The sequence below is a fragment of the Etheostoma cragini genome, chromosome 10 (genome assembly GCF_013103735.1).
Source record: "Etheostoma cragini isolate CJK2018 chromosome 10, CSU_Ecrag_1.0, whole genome shotgun sequence".
In the NCBI taxonomy this organism is placed as follows: domain Eukaryota; kingdom Metazoa; phylum Chordata; class Actinopteri; order Perciformes; family Percidae; genus Etheostoma; species Etheostoma cragini.
Window position 1 is genome coordinate 380832 of NC_048416.1, and position 19026 is coordinate 399857.

Sequence of the window (19026 nt, forward strand, 5' to 3'; positions counted from 1 at the left end):
ACCGCACCAGCTGCTCCGATTCTCCGACCAACCTCATGCTCCATTGTCCCCTCACTCGCGAACAAGACCCCAAGGTACAAGCCCATTGCATTATTTTATTGATCGGTTGCCAGCGCTATATATTCAATGATAATAAGCCTAAAGCTGTTAGAACAATGTTGGTCAGATACATGGTTAAAGGATCATGTCACTACTAGGATTTGCTATTGTGGACCATTTGCTAATAGTTCAACTGACCACAGAACTCCTGCTAAAATTTGCAATTTATTTTTCACCATGAACAATAATGGGAGACACTGGATTTGACTGAAGCCTGTGATTGCATTTGTTTCATATAAGAAGCCAAAGGCTCCACAATCAGGCTTTAGAGATTTTCTATTCGTAGATAGAAAACACACGGATGAAAGTGGATGATTTTCTTAGACGAAAGATGCCACTGGTCACACTAATGGAAAGCCCTACTGTTGGAACCATTACTCTCTCTCTACCGGAATGTGCTCCTAGCCTGGCCAGGATCTGTTATATAGAGTCACGTGGAAGGATTAAGGCCTGCAGACGAAAATTAGCCTGCACGGCTAAATCTGGCACATTTACATGTTGTGCTCAAGTTGATTAATGTGAGTTGTCCCTTTTAAATAAAGAAATCTAAAAAATATATAGTTAGAATGACAGATCATGGCCATTCTGAACCCTATCACAAAAACACTTTGAGAACCTTAGCCACAAAGACTTGCAAGTTCAAGGTGAACTTAATTAGAATCCTTTCAACTAGCCCAAATATTGTATGACAGACTTAGATTGGCCAGAGTCACCTAGCTGTCTTTCTTCCTGAGAGGTTTCATTGTGGTCCCCTAATGAAAGCTTCTCCAGAACCCTATAGTGGTTTGAGCGCCAGCATGACTTTAAATCTTTGGTGTGTGACACAGCAGAGAGAAAAATAACTTCTAATGGAAATAATTCAGCTTTATTGTCTCAAGGCAAAGAAAGGGAAGGATTGGCAATATTATGTGTGATATGATTGATGAGGGGAAGGACAAAGGACAGACAATATGAATTTTCCCTCTTCCAGCTAAATGCCAGCAGCTTGCCAAAGTGAAGTGGAGCTGCAGGGTTAAAGAGGTGAGAAGTCTCCCATCGTGACAGGAGCATGGGCATTATCACGCAACAGCCTTGGGTATTAAATTGAGTTATTTCTGCCACTTCCAGCTGCCAGCTGGAGATAAGCTCTGTTTGGCTGAACCTGCAAATTTACCAGCATCTCTAGGAACCTGTCCTTGCACGTTAATTGATGTGTGCACCTTCAGCACTATAGCTTCTTACTAACGCAACAGAAATACTGTAGCTGTGATAAGTGCATCGGCAGAATTTGATTTTACGTCAAACTGCGTTGTGGTGCTCTTGGGACAATGCATATGATGAGACATTGAGCGCTCACCTAAAGAATACTTAAGCAGGAAAAGCATCAAGCTTCCGAGCAACTAGTACACATTTCTCTTTTTGTTGTTCAAATCCTACATCATTTTTTGTATTGCTTTAAGAGAATGCCTTGTGAATATTTATTGAGGCAGACATATGACAGGTCCCAGGTGTGAGGACTGTCTACAGATTATTTACCATGCAGAAATAGGATAACTAAAGACAATGTAAAGGGAATCTGTGTTTTTTGGTGTAATGCTTCTGTTTAGGGATCTCCCTCCTTCAACTAGATGACATATGCTATTGATACATTACAATTACACTTGTATTTCATTCACAGTTCCTTTTCAGTTGATTCATGTCAATGGAAAAGAATTGAAACATTGTCAAAGAGGGATCAGAAGTCAGATGGATGGCATATACATTTGATTTTTGAAATATGTGCCTTAAACAAGGCAAAGGGAAGGTATCTTTTTGTCAAGCAAGCCTTGTTTACCAACAAAACGTTGAATATGTTGTATGGTCTGTGATGGTCTGTTTAATAGTAACCTTTTTTTCTATAAATCATCTCATAGCATCATCATCTTAACTTATTTAGTTGTAAAGTACTGCTTAGACCAGTGGTTACCAAACCTTTTTGCCATGCCTCTCTCTGGAAGCAGAAAAATAAATTCACCCTCCGACCCCAGCCAGGGATTAATAAACCACTAAAACAACGTTGGCTCCGTTGCAGTAATCAGTGTGTGTGTGTGTGTGTGTGTGTGTGTGTCTGCGTGTGTGTCTGAGTGTGTGTTTGTGTGTGTGTCTGAGTGTGTGTCTGAGTGTGTGTGTGTGTGTGTGCGTTTGTGTGTGTGTGTGTGCGTGTGTGTGTGTGTGTGTGTGTGTGTGCGTGTGTGTGTGTGTGTGTGTGTGTGTGTGTGGTCAAAGTCTGTATGTGCTTCCGGGTTGCACCTGAGGAACCAAAGATGTGTTCCTATTTATACCACGGGCAGTAAATGGCTCTTACAAATAGGTAAACATGTAACAATGAGTATTGATTTCCATGACAACATCATTGATGATGATTATTATTTTATTGGTGTCTATAACCTAAAGCAAAGCCGTTTTTTATTTTAAAGGAGACAACCAAGCGCGTGTTATATGGAGAATAAAAGAGACCTTTAGCGTCAGTAACAACAACGAGGGCCCCTGACCGAGCGTCCGTATCTGAGAGATGGGAGTGAGAACGTGTTGCTCCATCCCCTCCGCCTCTGACCTCCAACTGATCAAATAGCCCCGGGCGTTCCATTTCTTGTGAGGCTGTGCTGCATTTTATAATGTAATGAGGTATTTATCCTTTCCGTCTTGATTAGTGTTCTATTTTCTTGCATTATGTTGCACTTGATTTTTAAAGAGACTCTTGTTTAAAGACTGTGCTCATTGGATTTTAACCTTCCCTCTCTGTTGTCAGACTTAGAAGACAGACATCAAAGAAACAGTTTTGTTTTTAATTTCCATTACATTAACCTCACTGTTAATTGGCTCTGGAAAGCCAGCAGGTGCAGCGGTGGCTTAAAAAAAAAAAAGGTTTCATGCTCAAACAAATGTTTGAGTAGTAAATACAGTTGGTATGCAAATTGATGTGAGTGTCAGACATTGGGGGTTTTGTATGCATTTGAACTGAGTTTTCACTTCAAGATGAAGTGAGGCTGAATGCTTAAGGTCCAGGTTGAGGCTAAGCCTCGGGACAGGCTCCTGTGAACACAGATCAAACCAAGTCAAGGTTGAGGATTTGCTTGGGAGCAGGCGTAGCTACAAGGTCAGCTAGCGATCTAAAAGAGGGAGATTAGGAGTTGAAGATTAGACCCTAATGATCCTCTGCTCTGTGTGCTAAGAGCTTTAGCACAAGGATCATTAAACTTATTTGTGGCCTGACATCAAAAAGCGTACGGGGCTTAATAAGCTTCTCCGAAGAATTTTAACCCACAGGCCTGTTTCCTGGCCTTCTCCTGCATTCGGATAACATGCTGATAAGTAGTGTGACCTTGACCTTGATAAGGCAACCGACCATGATGAGGGGCTGGGGGGATTTATGTATCAGCTTATGTAAACAGCTGACTGCCGCTGGTTGGCATGGACAGAAAGAAAAACAGAGAAAAGGAGAAAGAGAAAGAAAAAGGGGGAAAAGGAAAGATGCAAAACAGAAACAATGAAAGAGAGAATCCAGCTGTGTCTGTTGCTCAGTAACTAACCCTGTATCTTCGATGGAGGCTCTTTGCCCCTCAAACACTGTACATAAAAAATAACTGCCTCTGAGGAACACACATTTTAAATTGCCCAAGCAGAACAAATTTAGATGGCAGTAACAGTCTTGTGAAAACAATCAAAGCACAAACATTGATCATTAAAAGACAAATTGGATGTGAAACTGACCTTGCAAGAACAAGAGCACAGAACCAACAAAGAATGCTACTGTTAAATCTCTTCTCTCCTTTTACCACTTCTGGAAGCCGTCAGACTGTGGACATCACCTGCTTTCCTTGAATAAATTGTACCGGTGACAATCTGAAAAGAAAAAGACTTGAAAGACTGCCCCAGAATGGGTAATGTGACGTTGCTCTAGGACTATCCTTTTTAGTATCTGGGGATTGACCAGGACTACCTGAAGCAGCTGAATCCTTTGCCGTGTGAACAGAGATTTCGGCCCAAACCCTTTGAACAGCACTTGATGTGATAAATGATACAACTCCATCAGGGAGGTGTGCCAACAGGTTATGCACCCACCAAGACATGGGGGTCCTTCCAACAGCCAATGTGGTTCATGTGCAAAAATACCACACAGCACCACAGAAAGAGCTGCAACCATCAGATTGGAGAGGTGCATGGCAGTCAGAGAAGTTCATTAGTTGCACCAAAATCGTCACTGCGTAATTCTCCAGGACTCATTGGCTCATCCTTTAACCTCACCATGATAAATCAGCCATTCATGTGGAAGTACACAGACATTACCTAGCTGATTCAGTGTCTTGAGCACTGTGTTCGTACACTTTGAGTGCAAAGCACTGGGGAATAGCCAAACAGTAAATTGCTTTACTCCATTGGAAGGTAATAGGAGGGAACTTGATGTGCCTGGGAATTACTGACACATGATGAAAGTGGTTTTCAAGTGTATCTTTGTAAACCAGTCAGCCTGCAGTGAAGTCCTTGTGAAAGCTAAGCATTCTGTGGGTCAAATCCAAGTATGCCTCCTGTCTCCTAGTTTCTCGGTTTACCAGTAAATTAGCAGTGTTAGAAATCAGCAGCTTGTCTTCCAGAGACACAGCAACAACTTCCTCCTTAAGGGCAAAGAGCAACTTTGGGAATTCTCAAAAACAGACCATCAGGAAGCAGATAAGCGATCTACTATGAAGTGGATGCTAGAATGCCCCCACGTTTCCTCCTTCCTCACCAGTCCTGATGGCTTAGATAAACACAAGGGGGCTGGGATTAAATGAAGTGCTCCTGTACATTGACCAATGACCCTCTCAGGCTAGAGTGGCCAAGGGAAACGAGGGCTACAAGAACAAGCAATTACCTTTCGCCTCTCTAATGCTGCCCATGAAAGCATGAATGACAGGCCATCGACAGATAAACTGAGCCCTATGGGGAACAGAGGAAGGCCCCATGGCTTTTTTCATAAGTCACATACTGTATATACACATTATGTTTGGGATCTAGTTGTTTTTGCAGACTGGACTGAACTATCTTTCACTGCATTTGGCGTTAGCCAAGAAAGACACGGATGATTGTGAAAAAATGATGGACTCTTCAGAAGAGGTAATTCTCTTCACCGGACGACACGATCTTCTTAATATAGTCATGCTGAGAAATCCAGAGAGAGCTGTGTGGAGCTGAGAGTCTGATTAGTTTGGTAGCAACTCATTTGGCAATGGCTTGAATGTAACGGACGTTCATTAACATCAAAAAGTTATGCACTAACGCTTTAATTCAATTCAATTTTATTTATAGTATCAAATCCTACCTAGTTATCTCAAGATCATTTACAGATAGATCAGGTCTAGACCACTCTATAATTTACAGATAGAGCAGGTCTAGACCTCTCTATAATTTACAGATAGAGCAGGTCTAGACCACTCTATAATTTACAGATAGATCAGGTCTAGACCACTCTATAATTTACAGATAGAGCAGGTCTAGACCTCTCTATAATATACAGATAGATCAGGTCTAGACCGCTCTATAATTTACAGATAGAGCAGGTCTAGACCACTCTATAATTTACAGATAGATCAGGTCTAGACCGCTCTACAATTTACAGATAGAGCAGATCTAGACCACTCTATAATTTACAGATAGATAAGGTCTAGAAAACACTCCATATTCTGGTTTTGTTTATGACAAACACAGGATAGGCATGCATGGTATCCACCACGAAGATTGGGGGTGTGAAAATGTATTGTAGTTCTCTGTTTCCTGACTGTTTGTGGGGGTTGCATTTTGGTTGGTAGAAGGATGTGATTGAGTTCAACTTGACACTACCATTAGCTCTAAAACCATGTCTCTTAATGCCACCACTGATACACCACACACACGCACTGACAACTTTCGCTCATCACGTAGAGGGGTAAAAGGAGTAGCGCATTCTTTACCTTTTTTGTCTAGACAGCATTGGAATCAGGAGTATGTGAAATATAAAAAACATAAACTTAGGACAACAAATCTGACATTGGTAGCTAACACATCCCTCACCGTTGTTACAACCGTGCGATAATTTCCAGTGCGGGGGCAACAGGTGTCTCTGGGGGAGGTCTAAATTTACATGTTACATTATTTTATGCTACGTGCCTGTTATGGACATGATGCCGAACCTACAGGGGGGAGCAATTCACAAAGACCCAACAATTCTAGTAATTCTCCCAAGAGCAAGCATTTAATGCAACAGTGGCAAGGAAAAACTCAATTTAGGAAGAAACCTGGGACAGACCCAGGCTCTTGGTAGGCGGTGTCCAACGGGGCCTGTTAGAGGGGTGGTGAACAGTCGCAATAAAGGTCACAAAAAATATAATGGAACTATGACTAGAAATAGTAGTTGCAGTAGTTCATGGTGGAGCAGGGCTTAGCTGGGCATGGTAGGATGTAGCAGGAAAGGTAGGACTTAGCAGGGCGTGGCAAGTTGTAGCAGGTTGTAGCAGGGCATACTTACTGGTAGTTGACAATTAATCTAACCGTACAAGCAAAAATTGTAACAACAGGAATTCATAATCTGGCTAAGTATCAGCCTCACTACTCTCTGTTATCCAACAAATGAATTAGTGAACCATGCATATTTCATAGAAACCAGAAGAGCCCCAAAGGCAGGATAAAAATACATTACTGTTTACCCCAAAACCCACGAAGAAACCATCCTCTCGTCTCTGTTGAAACCACAACCTACTAGAAGACAACAAACCTTTAGGAAATCATCTGTAAAAGTGAGACACTACCCTAGCATTACCAATACATCTGGTAATGAGTGTCTCATACTGTACATTACTGCAATGTGCCGACTGCCCCTGCATTCTTACACCCCACTGAGTCATTTAAAAAAAAACATTTAAAAAAAAAAATAGAAATTGCTTCAGGGCTTTGGGTCCATTATAATTAAAATGATATTACCATGAATGTGTCACTTCTGAAGAAGAAGGGTGAGAGTATGCTCTATACAGCTTGCAGCAAAACAAGAAACAAAACTCTGAGGCATTTTGAACTAAATAGTAATTGCAGATCTGTTTTTTTATCAATCACGTCCAAATTACCAGTAAACTTCCATCCATCACTGGGGCAAACAACAACAACAAATGCTGGTGGTAGAGGAATAAAAGAAACTTAAAAGAATGAGAATGCAGAGAGGCAATAGCCCAATAATCCATAACATCTGCTTTTACACACCCACCCTAATAACACCTCCAGACTATTATTATGTAACACACTATGACACAAACGGTTTTACTGCAGCTGTAGTGTTATTTTGTAGCTTTAAGTTAAAACCACTCAGAGATACCTAGACATATACACAGCTGTGTCTGTTATTGTGCTGTATACAAACAGCTGAATAAAGAAGTAATCTTGTCATCCGCCAAGGTGGCTCTGCCTCATGATTGTCTTTGGTGTGTTTATATCATACACACGCATGCAGTATGTTTGTGTACATGCTTGTGAATGCATATGCGTCCTTAATTTCCGTCTTTGCTACTGTCTCATGTGAGGAGTGATGCATTTTCTATTTCATGTGTATGACATATGATGCCTTTATCCCACTCTCTGCTCTCATATCTTCTCCACGTTTCTCCAGTGAGCTTATCCTTCTGCAGAGTGTTGATCCAAACCATACATGTAGCGGTGGCACCAACCCCCGAGAGAAAAGGTGATGAAACATCCCCCCTCAGCAGCTTAAAAGAGAACTGCAGTTTCCATAGGAACAGATCTAAAAGCAATTAGATATGGCGACCAGAATGTGGCTTGATGAGACGTCATTCAGGAATGGCCCTCGGAATTCCATCTGAGACGGGCCGAATCCTCTCCACAACTCCCTCTCTCTCATTTTCTTGTCTTAATTGCTTGTTTCCTCCGTCTGTTCTTTCCCCTCTTCACTAGATGCTAGTTTCATTCAGGCATTTTGTAATGGATCTCATCTTTACATCATGAGGGACCTATTCATCTTCTGATCAGCCAGCATGTCTGAAGGGGAGATCGATGACAGTCTCGCTTTCGAAGGAGAATGGGATGATGAGGATAGGCCGGAAATACAGAACACACAGATGAGTTTAGGGGCGATTAGGAAGTCAGAGAAGGCATTTGGGAGAAGATTAAAAGAAGAGGGGGGAGGTAAGGACGCAGACAAATTGAACGGTGAGTGGGACAGAGAAAGAGGATGGGTAGACGGAGAGGAGGAAGAGGGAGATGTAGTGATCGGTGACCCTGCCTTGGGGCTGTAGTCCATGCTCCATTGAGGCTCATTTGCATAATGTTCCTCGTGGTCTCATTAAAGATGAGCAGAGGTGCTAGCAACATTTTGCGAGGTAATACATGTGATAGCATCTCCTCCTCCTTTCCCTCACCCCCTCCTCATTATTCCACTGCCTTCCTCAATCTTCACTCTTCGGTCCTCCCACCCTCCTGTACGACCTTCCCTCACTCTGCCCATCAAAAACACAAAAGATGAAGGGAAAATCTGACAGTCTGCAACCCACTCCACCTCTCATCCATCATTCATAAATGATTCCCTCCCCTCCATCGCTAAGATGCCACCCTCTTTCTCATTTGTTAGTATATGTTCTGCCTCCCCTCCAGCGTATCTTTGCTGTTCTGGGCTAAAGCGTGACTGCACGTCAGCAGCAGTTTAGCAAAGTACACATCTTTCTAGGAAGAAATGAATGGGTTTGATCTATATATGCCATGCCCTCCTCCTGCTTCCTATTAGAATTAACGGAGAGTGACAACAGCTCTGGCGCCAGCGTAAAAGGCCACTGGTAAATGAATAGCATGTGGAAAAATTTGGTTAAACTGAATGTGAGCACCAAACAATACAAGCCAATGGTCCCCAGGAGGAGAAGTTCAAAATCACATCAAAAACCATCCATCATATCCTCCTCCTTTCTTTCCCTTAGTCTCTTGACTTAGAGAATAATGCCTGGTGTGGCAATCAATAGATTTCCTCACAACTAATGTCACTCCTTGTTCTGATCTCTCCCACACAGTTTTCTCTCATTTTACGCTCACACAATCTATTTGTTTTTACATCTTTGTACTTCTCTCCAGCTCTGGTCCCTTTCTGCTCTCTCCTCTTCTCTCTCTCTCTCTCTCTTGCTCTCTCTCTGACAGCTGTTGTTGCTTTGCTGTGTTTGCAGCCTACGCCTTATCTGGGCTGGAATTCATTTAACTGCCATTAGATGCCTCTCCACAGACCCTGCCGAGAGCTCATCTAAAGGAGGTAACCCATTAAAACAGCGTAATTCATAACACAGAGAGCAGTGGTACAGATGGAGGAGTAATGTGCTTTAATGCTGTCAACTGTGAGTAGACAAATAGCTGGTCATTAACATCTATATCAATGCATGGGGGGACAAGTAGATGCTTCAGTGTTATCATTTGCATATGATATGTAACAGTAAGAGCTGCATTTTTGACATGAAAGTATTCCCCCAGCAAAACGACACATTCTGTGGGATTTATGCTGAAATGTAGGGTCTTATTTTGCTACCACTGCCTACGTATGCAAATTCTTCTCAACTTTTAAACCTTTTAGCCAACATCCCTGGATTCTGTGGCTCTCATGTGTACCATCAGCATATTTCAGCAGTCCCCTTTGCTTTTGTACCATATGTCCTGAATGCTGCATGTCTGATTTTAGACTTAATCCATTTCCATCCTTTCTTATTCTATTGTTTGTTTCTTACAACATATTACTAGAGAGACTGGAAAACTTGGTTGGACTGTCTGGCACAGTCCAAAATTGGTTTGAATCCAGTTTGATGGACAAGGACTACTTTGTGATGATTGGTAATTACACATCCGAGCGTACGCAAATGACATAATGGAATCCCCCAAGGCTCCATTCCCGGGTTACTTCTGTTTAACATCTACATGCTCCCCCTAGGCTAGCTCAAATTATAGAAAACAACAAATTATCTTAGTGGACTTGTGCGGACAACACACAGATTTACGTGCACATCATCTAGTGACTGGAGCCTAGAACAAGCACTGAGGATGTGCATTAAACAATATAGTGATTAAATGTCATATATGTTTTTCCAAAGAATAACTATTAAAACTCAGTGCTCTATTTCTTCAGATGTTACCTTTGATGACCACAAACCAAGCCAGACATCTTGGTGTAGTCATGGACTCAGACCTACATGTTAACATCAACATTGAGACAATTACAAACTCATTTCATCTTAAAAATAAGTCGAGAATTAGAGAAATTATGTCTCATTGGGATTTAGAAAAATGTGTCCATGTGTTTATTTTCAGCAGGCTGTACTTCTAACAGTTTCTCCACAGATCTCTAAAAATGTCAATTACAGCTGCAGCTGATTCCGAGTGCTGCTGCTAAGAGTCCTCACTAAGACCAGGCAAGTGGATCACACCACACCAGTTGTTTACACTGACTTGCTAGTTATCAAAGTGTTTACTTTAAAATACAGCACTGAATGCTATGGCCCTAGAGTCAAAAAGCCTTCAAATAACAAATAACATGCTTTGCCTCTGGCCTTGCTCTGCTGTATCAGTTGTGTGGCCATTAACAGTATGGTCACTTCCTCTTTAAGCCAAGTCATCAGATAGCTTTGTTACTTCCGCTCTGCTCTGATAATGTGTCTTCATAATATCGCTGTCATACACGTCCACTCACTCATATTAGTTAGAAATAAAAATACACTCCCACAAACACACAATTCGTTACCGGTTAACTACCAACACACTGCAATGTTCAATTAACTTCCATTATACATGCATTTATGTAATGGGATTTGCCGGGTTGAAACATCAAAGCCAAGCACAAAAAGAAAGACCTCGAACGTGCAAGAACTGCAGAAAATGGAAATGGTATGAATGTAGTCTATTTTGTTTTCTGTATGTGTGTGTATGTGTGTGTGTGTGTGTGTGTGTGTGTGTGTTTGTGTGTGTCTACACAAGAGTGTGTGATGAATTTGTCTTGTGCTTTCCCTAGCCAAACACTCCAATTTGCCTTCTTGCAGGGAGGAAGAAAATGAAGCCGTTCTCCTTTGAGGTTTGTCCCTGGTTGCTGTTGTCATCGCGTCAAACTGCTGGGTCATTACTGCACCACAAGCAGCTTGGCTTAATGTCTTTTGACTTAACACTAATGACTGATCTGTCCCTGCAGGGACGAGAGTGGACAAGAGCGCTATAAAATGTCACGCTAACTCTTATTTGCAACAATTAAGGTAGCGATCCTCATTTCAACACTTTTGTTAAAGTATTTAGACCAGCCTGTGTCGGGCTTCATATGGCCGATAACAAAGACATTATGTCTCAGGAGAGGGATGGAACCAGGACTTCACCATCTAATCTACATTTCCCTCCCACCCTCCATCTTTATCTTCCCTCTCCTTTCCTCTTTCCCCCCTTTTTCCCTACTCATGTTGGGTAACCCATGCATATTTAACATAGCTGCATCTTCAAAGCTATGAACTTATTCATTAGCATTTAGAGTGCTAATGAAAGCACAGAGAGTGCTAGCACCCTCGCTGTTTTCCTACACCTCCTCTCTGCTCTTCCCATCCCCAACCACACGCCTCCCTCTGCACATCGCACCATCTTCAGCACCTCTACCCCCAACCTGTCTGAGCCCCCTCTGTCTTCCTATCTCTTTCTTTTTTAGTGCACTCAGCACAGAATTCAATTACAGAAGGACACACTAATAACCTAAAACAGAGAAAAGTGTGGGAGAGATAACAAAACCCCACAGGGTGTTCTTCCACTTCATCCGCCACCAACACCACTTTCACTTGTAAATTGTAATTTCCCCTTGCGGGATTAATAAAGTATACATGATTATTGTTATTATTATTATTATTATTATTACTACTTCAACCCAAAGATTCTCTATTCAGTTCACCATGTTCCTTCTTTCTTTCTTTAATGGTTCCTCTCTCTTCCTCTCTTCTTGTTCTAGCCTGACTGGGGGAGGAGGAGTTGCAAGGAGTTCCCAGGGGTCATGAAGGTGTGTTGTTCATTCCTTCACATGCCCTCGTTCTCTCTCTGTCTCTTGCTCGCTGTAATCACTGTCTCTTAGACTCTCACAACACATTCATAGAACAGACAGGAAGTGGCTGGATGCTGAGCTAATTGAAAAGGAAACAATGTCCTCCTCTCACATTCAGTTCCACTCAGTGAATTAAGTGAAAAGTAGGCTCCTTTTCCCAGCCCATGGCCTCAGTTTCGGTCTGTACCCTCACAGTCTTTTTCACGCGGCCCCTTTCTGGACAGAGAAGCTTTTGATGCTGAGGCTATATGCATTCCAAATGGACTTGGATCTCTACGCCGCCTCCACGGCTACAAATTCATCGCTCTCCCACACGGGAGCTCATGCAGGTAGCCTGATTGACAGAGAGCAAGGGACAGAAAGAAGCAATAAGGGAGAAGCTGGAGGGAGTGATGAGGGGGGAAGGGGAAGAGAGTGGAAAGACAGACACTGGAGATAGTGGGTGTTTTGGAGAAAAGAGGGGACTGGAATTAGAGAGTTAATCTGCAGAGGAACAGATTGGCTTCCCATCCCTCCTTCGCTGTCCTCTGTCCTTCAAAGGAAAGAACAAATCCAACACTCTGAGACACACATTCTCTCTCTCGCTCTCTCTCTCACACACACACACACTCAAACTCACACACACACACACACACACACACACACACACACACACACACACACACACACACACACAGTCATGTACATACATCCACACACTAAAGAAAAAAGAAAGTCCACATGGTGAAGCATGCAGCTCATTCTGTGAAGATGCATGCAACATTTACACAAACACTAATAGCAAAAGAAGGTAATCCAATTCCATCATACACATGTAATGACAGGTTTGGATGTATACACACATGAACAGGTTTGGATGTATACACACATGAACAGGTTTGGATGTATACACACATGAACAGGTTTGGATGTATACACACATGAACAGGTTTGGATGTATACACACATGAACAGGTTCGGATGTATACACACATGAACAGGTATGGATGTATACACACATGAACAGGTATGGATGTATACACACATGAACAGGTATGGATGTATACACACATGAACAGGTTTGGATGTATACACACATGAACAGGTATGGATGTATACACACATGAACAGGTTTGGATGTATACACACATGAACAGGTTTGGATGTATACACACATGAACAGGTTCGGATGTATACACACATGAACAGGTTCGGATGTATACACACATGAACAGGTATGGATGTATACACACATGAACAGGTTCGGATGTATACACACATGAACAGGTTTGGATGTATACACACATGAACAGGTTCGGATGTATACACACATGAACAGGTTCGGATGTATACACACATGAACAGGTATGGATGTATACACACATGAACAGGTATGGATGTATACACACATGAACAGGTATGGATGTATACACACATGAACAGGTATGGATGTATACACACATGAACAGGTTCGGATGTATACACACATGAACAGGTTCGGATGTATACACACATGAACAGGTTCAGATGTATACACACATGAACAGGTATGGATGTATACACACATGAACAGGTTTGGATGTATACACACATGAACAGGTTCGGATGTATACACACATGAACAGGTTTGGATGTAAAGGTTACACACTGGTCTCCATTTTCGGCAATAAAACACTTGGGGTGATCAAAGATTGGGGTTGGCGACTTGAAAGATATTAGTCAATAAAAACACAAGGGACATTTTAGCTCAATAGGAAATTGATTTCTCGGCAGCCAGAATGTGCTTTGACCTTCACAAACCTTCGCCGACCCTTTTCTCGTGACTTCATGAGGAATGAGCCACATTTTGTCCCTTGTTTGTTCCAGACAAATCCCACTGCTGCCGCTATGGTCCCTTCAGCATTCCACAGTGCATGAATCAATATTCTGGTCTCATCAGCTCATCAGAGCTCACTTGGTTTCACTGGAGTTAAAACCATGGGATGTGTGTGAGTAGCCACAGACTCAATTTATTATATTATATTATACCTAATTGACAAGAGTGCACCAACATAACAACACATTGCACACCTATACCTCACATACTGACATCAAATGCACAGACATAAACATGAACAACACATTGCACTTTAAAGTGTGTAAACGGGTCGGGAACCAGTCCATAAAGTGCTTGGTGCAGGAGGCACAAGCCAGAGCTCATAGGACAATGGCGAATAGGAATGTCCCTAGTGCATTGAGGCATTCCCCAGTGCAGGATTTAATGATGACAATAATTATGACTGCAAGCACACGGGATTCTAATTTAAATATCTTGATAAAAATGTTTTACTGCAAATGCCAAGTAAACATGTTCTGCTGCTGCTTCACCTTATCATTGCTCACTGGGTGGATTTACGGTGAAGCATTTGCAGGACGCTTTTTATTTTATACCCAGGTTAGCACTGACAGCAATTGTTTGATAAAATGTGTTCACAACACAAACAGCAGTCATTTTTGGCATTTTTTTTAAATCAGGGGGATATTTTAAATTTTTGGGTTAGGGAATAATGGAACAAGAAGGAGCAGCCATTCATTTTGAATGATTTCTTTATCAAAATGTAATGAGTTTGTTTGGCTGCACTGTAAAGACACACACACACACACACACACACACACACACCAGTTGCTCCTCTGTTGTTCCTAGTGAAGGAAGGATTGTTTTCTGTAGATCAAACCATACTTGCTGTTACCACCAGAAACCGTGGGTCTTAAGGATAATAACTTGCAGCCTATTAGCTTAGCATATGTAGCGTACTGATTAGGAACAGAAGAGAAAAAGCTTGTCTGGTTCTTTCCAACAAAATACAACCTCTCACTTCCTCATTTTTTGGGGGAGATGTCTTCTTCTTTTTTTATCTTGTGTCTATTTGCGTGTATTTTCTTGCAATTCATTGTGCTTTCATGTAGAACCAGCAGGACCTTTATTTCATAGTTCATCAAAACGATAAAAGGAAATATAGCACCTGTAAGCTACGTGTATTCCCTATTTCCCAGCGTGTTTGTATATGCAGTATGTGCTTGTGTGGCTCCTGACCCAGTAACATAGGCCTGTCCACCAGTATTACGTACGCAGGTCAGCCCTGGACAGTTCGAGCTTCGCAACAGCAGACCGCTGTATTTCAGGCTCACTACTGAATCATAACTCCATGTAAACCGCGAGACACCTGGGGGGAGTGTGTGTGTGTGTGTGTGGGGGGGGGGGGGGGGGGGGGGGGGGGGGGGGGGGGGTGTTTTGAGTGTAGCTGTAAACAGCTCTTCCATGTGATTAAAGCAGAGAGATGTGTGTGATTTCTCCGTATGGTTTGGAGTCATGTTTCAGTGAATTATGAAGTGTTTACTACTAGAGGTTTTTGTTGAGTGGACAATAGTGTTTTGTGTAAGAGAGTTTCTACTTGCTGAAATGTCTCAAGTTCTGCAGTTTTTATTGGCTGCAGCTTTTCTACTTTTGTCTCTTCTTCCATTATTGGTCGCTGACCTTTCCGTCTCTGCTTCTGTCTTCCCTTTCCAAGACTTTCTACGCAAGTACGGAGTCAGTGAGACTGCATCAGGCGGCGATTGAGATCATTAGAGCTGCTGATTTAATGAGCTCATACCACCCCGTGCAGCTGCAGCAGTAAAGGTTTGCTCTGCTGACAACATTCGCACACACACACACACACACACACACACACATCTAAATTGATTGGAAAAGCAATGATTTCCCTGGGCAAATATGTGATACGTGGTTGCTTTCATGGGAAGGATCTGTCAACTCCATCGCCTGCAATGTATATTGCAACACATGAGCCATGATATCGAACCTGTGTGTGAGTGAGTCAAAGAGGCAGAGAGGAATAAAGAGGCAGAGGGGGTTTTCCAACCAGCCTTTAAGGGTTTCAGAGGGATTACGTGATTAGAACATTAATTACTTTGCATCCAAAAATAAAATGTATGAAGGTTTCCAAGGCTTGGGTGTATGCTTCTCTCTCCGGCCACTGATACAGGCTATGTGTAGTAATTAGAGTCCACTGTCTACAATGATAATGTTCAACACTATATTTTTATTCTCCTTCTGGTGAAATGGACAACACAACTATTGTGGTGTGCAACTTCCACTTCTAGTTTGAAAGGGTTCACCAGTAAACACTTTACAGTTAGGGAGTTAATCATTTATTTTCCCTTGACTGTCCCTGTAAGCGTGTCCGATCTCATTAGGCCGGACCCTGTTAGCCTTGCATAGTGTTAAATTGTTTTGATTTGTCCTAAATGATTGTTAGCGGCGGCAGAACATTCATACAGACACAGCAGGCTTGATATTTAAAATGATTAGATGGGGAGAAAGTTGGGCAAAGTTTCTGTTGTTAGAGCACATTCCCCTGAAACCCCTCCCACGATTAAGGAACATGCAATAAACAAACTAATCACATACTGTATTCAATATGATGTATTGCTTATAGATTAAAATACCTTTAATTAGACTCCACTACAACTTCTAAAGAAACTGTAGATTCATAATTCATCATTTTGACATGTCATACAAAAATATGTGAAAACATTGTGGCATTGTGACTTACAGGGAGGGTTTGGAGTCATTTACCCCTAGGGACCTTTGCACCATCACCTCGAGCCAAACAACCCCCCAGGAGCTTTTTTTCCCTTGGTCTCACATTGGGAGAGCTAATGGAACCAAATGTGTATCTCGTAAATACCCCACTAATAATGCCCCGAATGGTACCCAACTTCTACAGTAGCACTAACAGATTCTGTACTAGAATTGGAAGGTTTATTTAAATGGCACTTACGTGATTGCTACTCTTCTCTGCTGCTAGCCCTGCTAGCTAGCGCTGCTAGCTCTCCTATTCTCCTCCATCAGGTATCGCTCCTTGTCCTTGTATTGAGGCTCTAATAGGCACGCATGACCTTCAGAACTGAGCTATTCATCGTCCCGTTCAATGTTGACCTCAAACTCTGCCATTTGATTGATCTCTTCTTCTGTTCTCCCTCTTCTTGCTCCTGCTTTACTGGTAGTCTCTCCCGGCATGCAGTCCTCTGAGCCCACAGAGACTCCCAGTAAAGTAGTGAAGGAAGGAGGAACTCGCCCAATGTTCCCAAGGGAAAAAAGCAAGGGGGCTTGTTTGGCTCGAGGTGATGGTGCAAAGGACCCTAGGGTGAAATTACTCCTACTCTTTAAGTTAAACTCTTCCCTCACCTGTTAAAATTAATGTTCCTTCATTGCAATCCTTCATTCTTTTTATTCATAAAGTTGTATTCACCCTGCATAGCCACAATTACAGTCCACCTACTTCCTCAAGGTGCCAACAGGTGTTTTATAAAACATCACTCTATTTTCTTCTCTAATCATTTGACCTAATTGACTTTTACTTAGCTTCATTTAACTTGACACAATATTGTATGATACTTCATAAATGATTAGTTATGTTTTCTTCATGTATGTGTTTCCAAAGGGGGCTTGACCTATTAACTTAAAACTATGTACTGTAAATGCATATCTGTCAACAAAATGCAACATTTTGGTCCCTGTATTTGTTATGTAAACTTCTTTAAACCGATCAGTAATCATTAGATCAAAAGGTACTCCCAGATGGGTTTCTAGCTTGATTTATTTCACCATATGTTATTGTATTATGTGTTTTTTTGTCTATGAGAAACATCATGTCTGTGAGCCATAGGAACTGTAAATTAGCAGGCTGTAAACTGATGGGTTACAGATACTTTGGTTTAAATAGTGATACACCGTTTTACACTGAATTACCATTTTCTCAGAGCTCTCAGTGAGTTCCTATTAATCAAAATTTGGAAACTGACTGATGAATTCCCAATCGCGTCACGAGAAAATCTACATTCCAAATTTGGCTGATTTATCATTTAATTCCCTTTCACGCATTGTTAGGCAGCCCAAGCTATGCATTTGCTTTGCGTCATCCGTCTCTTGTGTGTGTGTGTGTACAGCATGACTATAGTAACAAAAACCCCTGAGTGTGGCTCTATTGTACAGCTCTATGTCCGCTCTGAGTTCATAGGTTTTCATAACATTTCTATTTCCCTAGAGGGAATTGATCAGGCCATTATAATTTGTTCCCTGAAATTTGTCATGTCTGTGTGCGCCAATGCTCGATGTTCTGGAACTGCACAAGCATCGACTCCATCAATCAGTATTACCACGGTAACACTGTGAGAGCTCCACTCCCCCTGCGGCCAGTGGAGGGGAAAGGCAATTATGCAGGTAACATATGAGGGAGAGGGAGGTAGAGGGAGGTAGAGTTGAAGCCAGAGAGAGAGAGAGAACACTTGAATTGTGACCAAAGGATAGGCAGGAAGAGAGCGTGCGTATTCCCTACACTGCTAATGGATTTCTGTTTGATAATTGGCATTATCTGCTCTCTGTACATGAACAGCCTCCTTTGGTGTAGGATGCTGAATGATACAAATAGTGAAGCCTCTCCGTAATTTGGTCTCTGAGCACTGTCAAGTTTTTTCATGGTTTGGCTCACTGGCTACAATACAGTACTACTTTACCTTCACCTTTCGACAGACATCAATTGATTTCCATTCATTTCACTAAATATCAAACAAGAAGGAAGAGCAAACGCTCTCTCCATTGTTTCCCTTTATGAGTATAAAAACTTGGAGATACCTGAAAATTGCAGGGAACCATACAGTAAGCATCATGTTTGAATAAAAAACATTAAAGTTGCATTATTGCTGTGTAGAATTACAGCTGAGAGTGCAGATTGCAATTTGAAAATAAAGAAATTAAATGTTTTTTCACATGTGAAATGTGACATGTAATAAGAGAAGATGAATGACATTTCATGTAGTATGTAGAGCATATCCTTAAAGGACTAAGA

At 41.8% G+C, this 19026-nt stretch overlaps 1 long non-coding RNA gene across 1 annotated transcript in view; it reads left to right on the forward strand.

The window, feature by feature from the left end:
- The window catches only part of LOC117951902, a 21207-nt gene extending 3069 nt beyond the window's left edge, over window positions 1–18138 (forward strand). The window contains exons 3-4 of the long non-coding RNA XR_004658279.1: window positions 5293–5300; window positions 18128–18138. This is a non-coding gene — a long non-coding RNA (uncharacterized LOC117951902). The remainder of the gene's footprint in view (window positions 1–5292; window positions 5301–18127) is intronic.
- The last annotated feature ends 888 nt before the right edge of the window (window positions 18139–19026 follow it).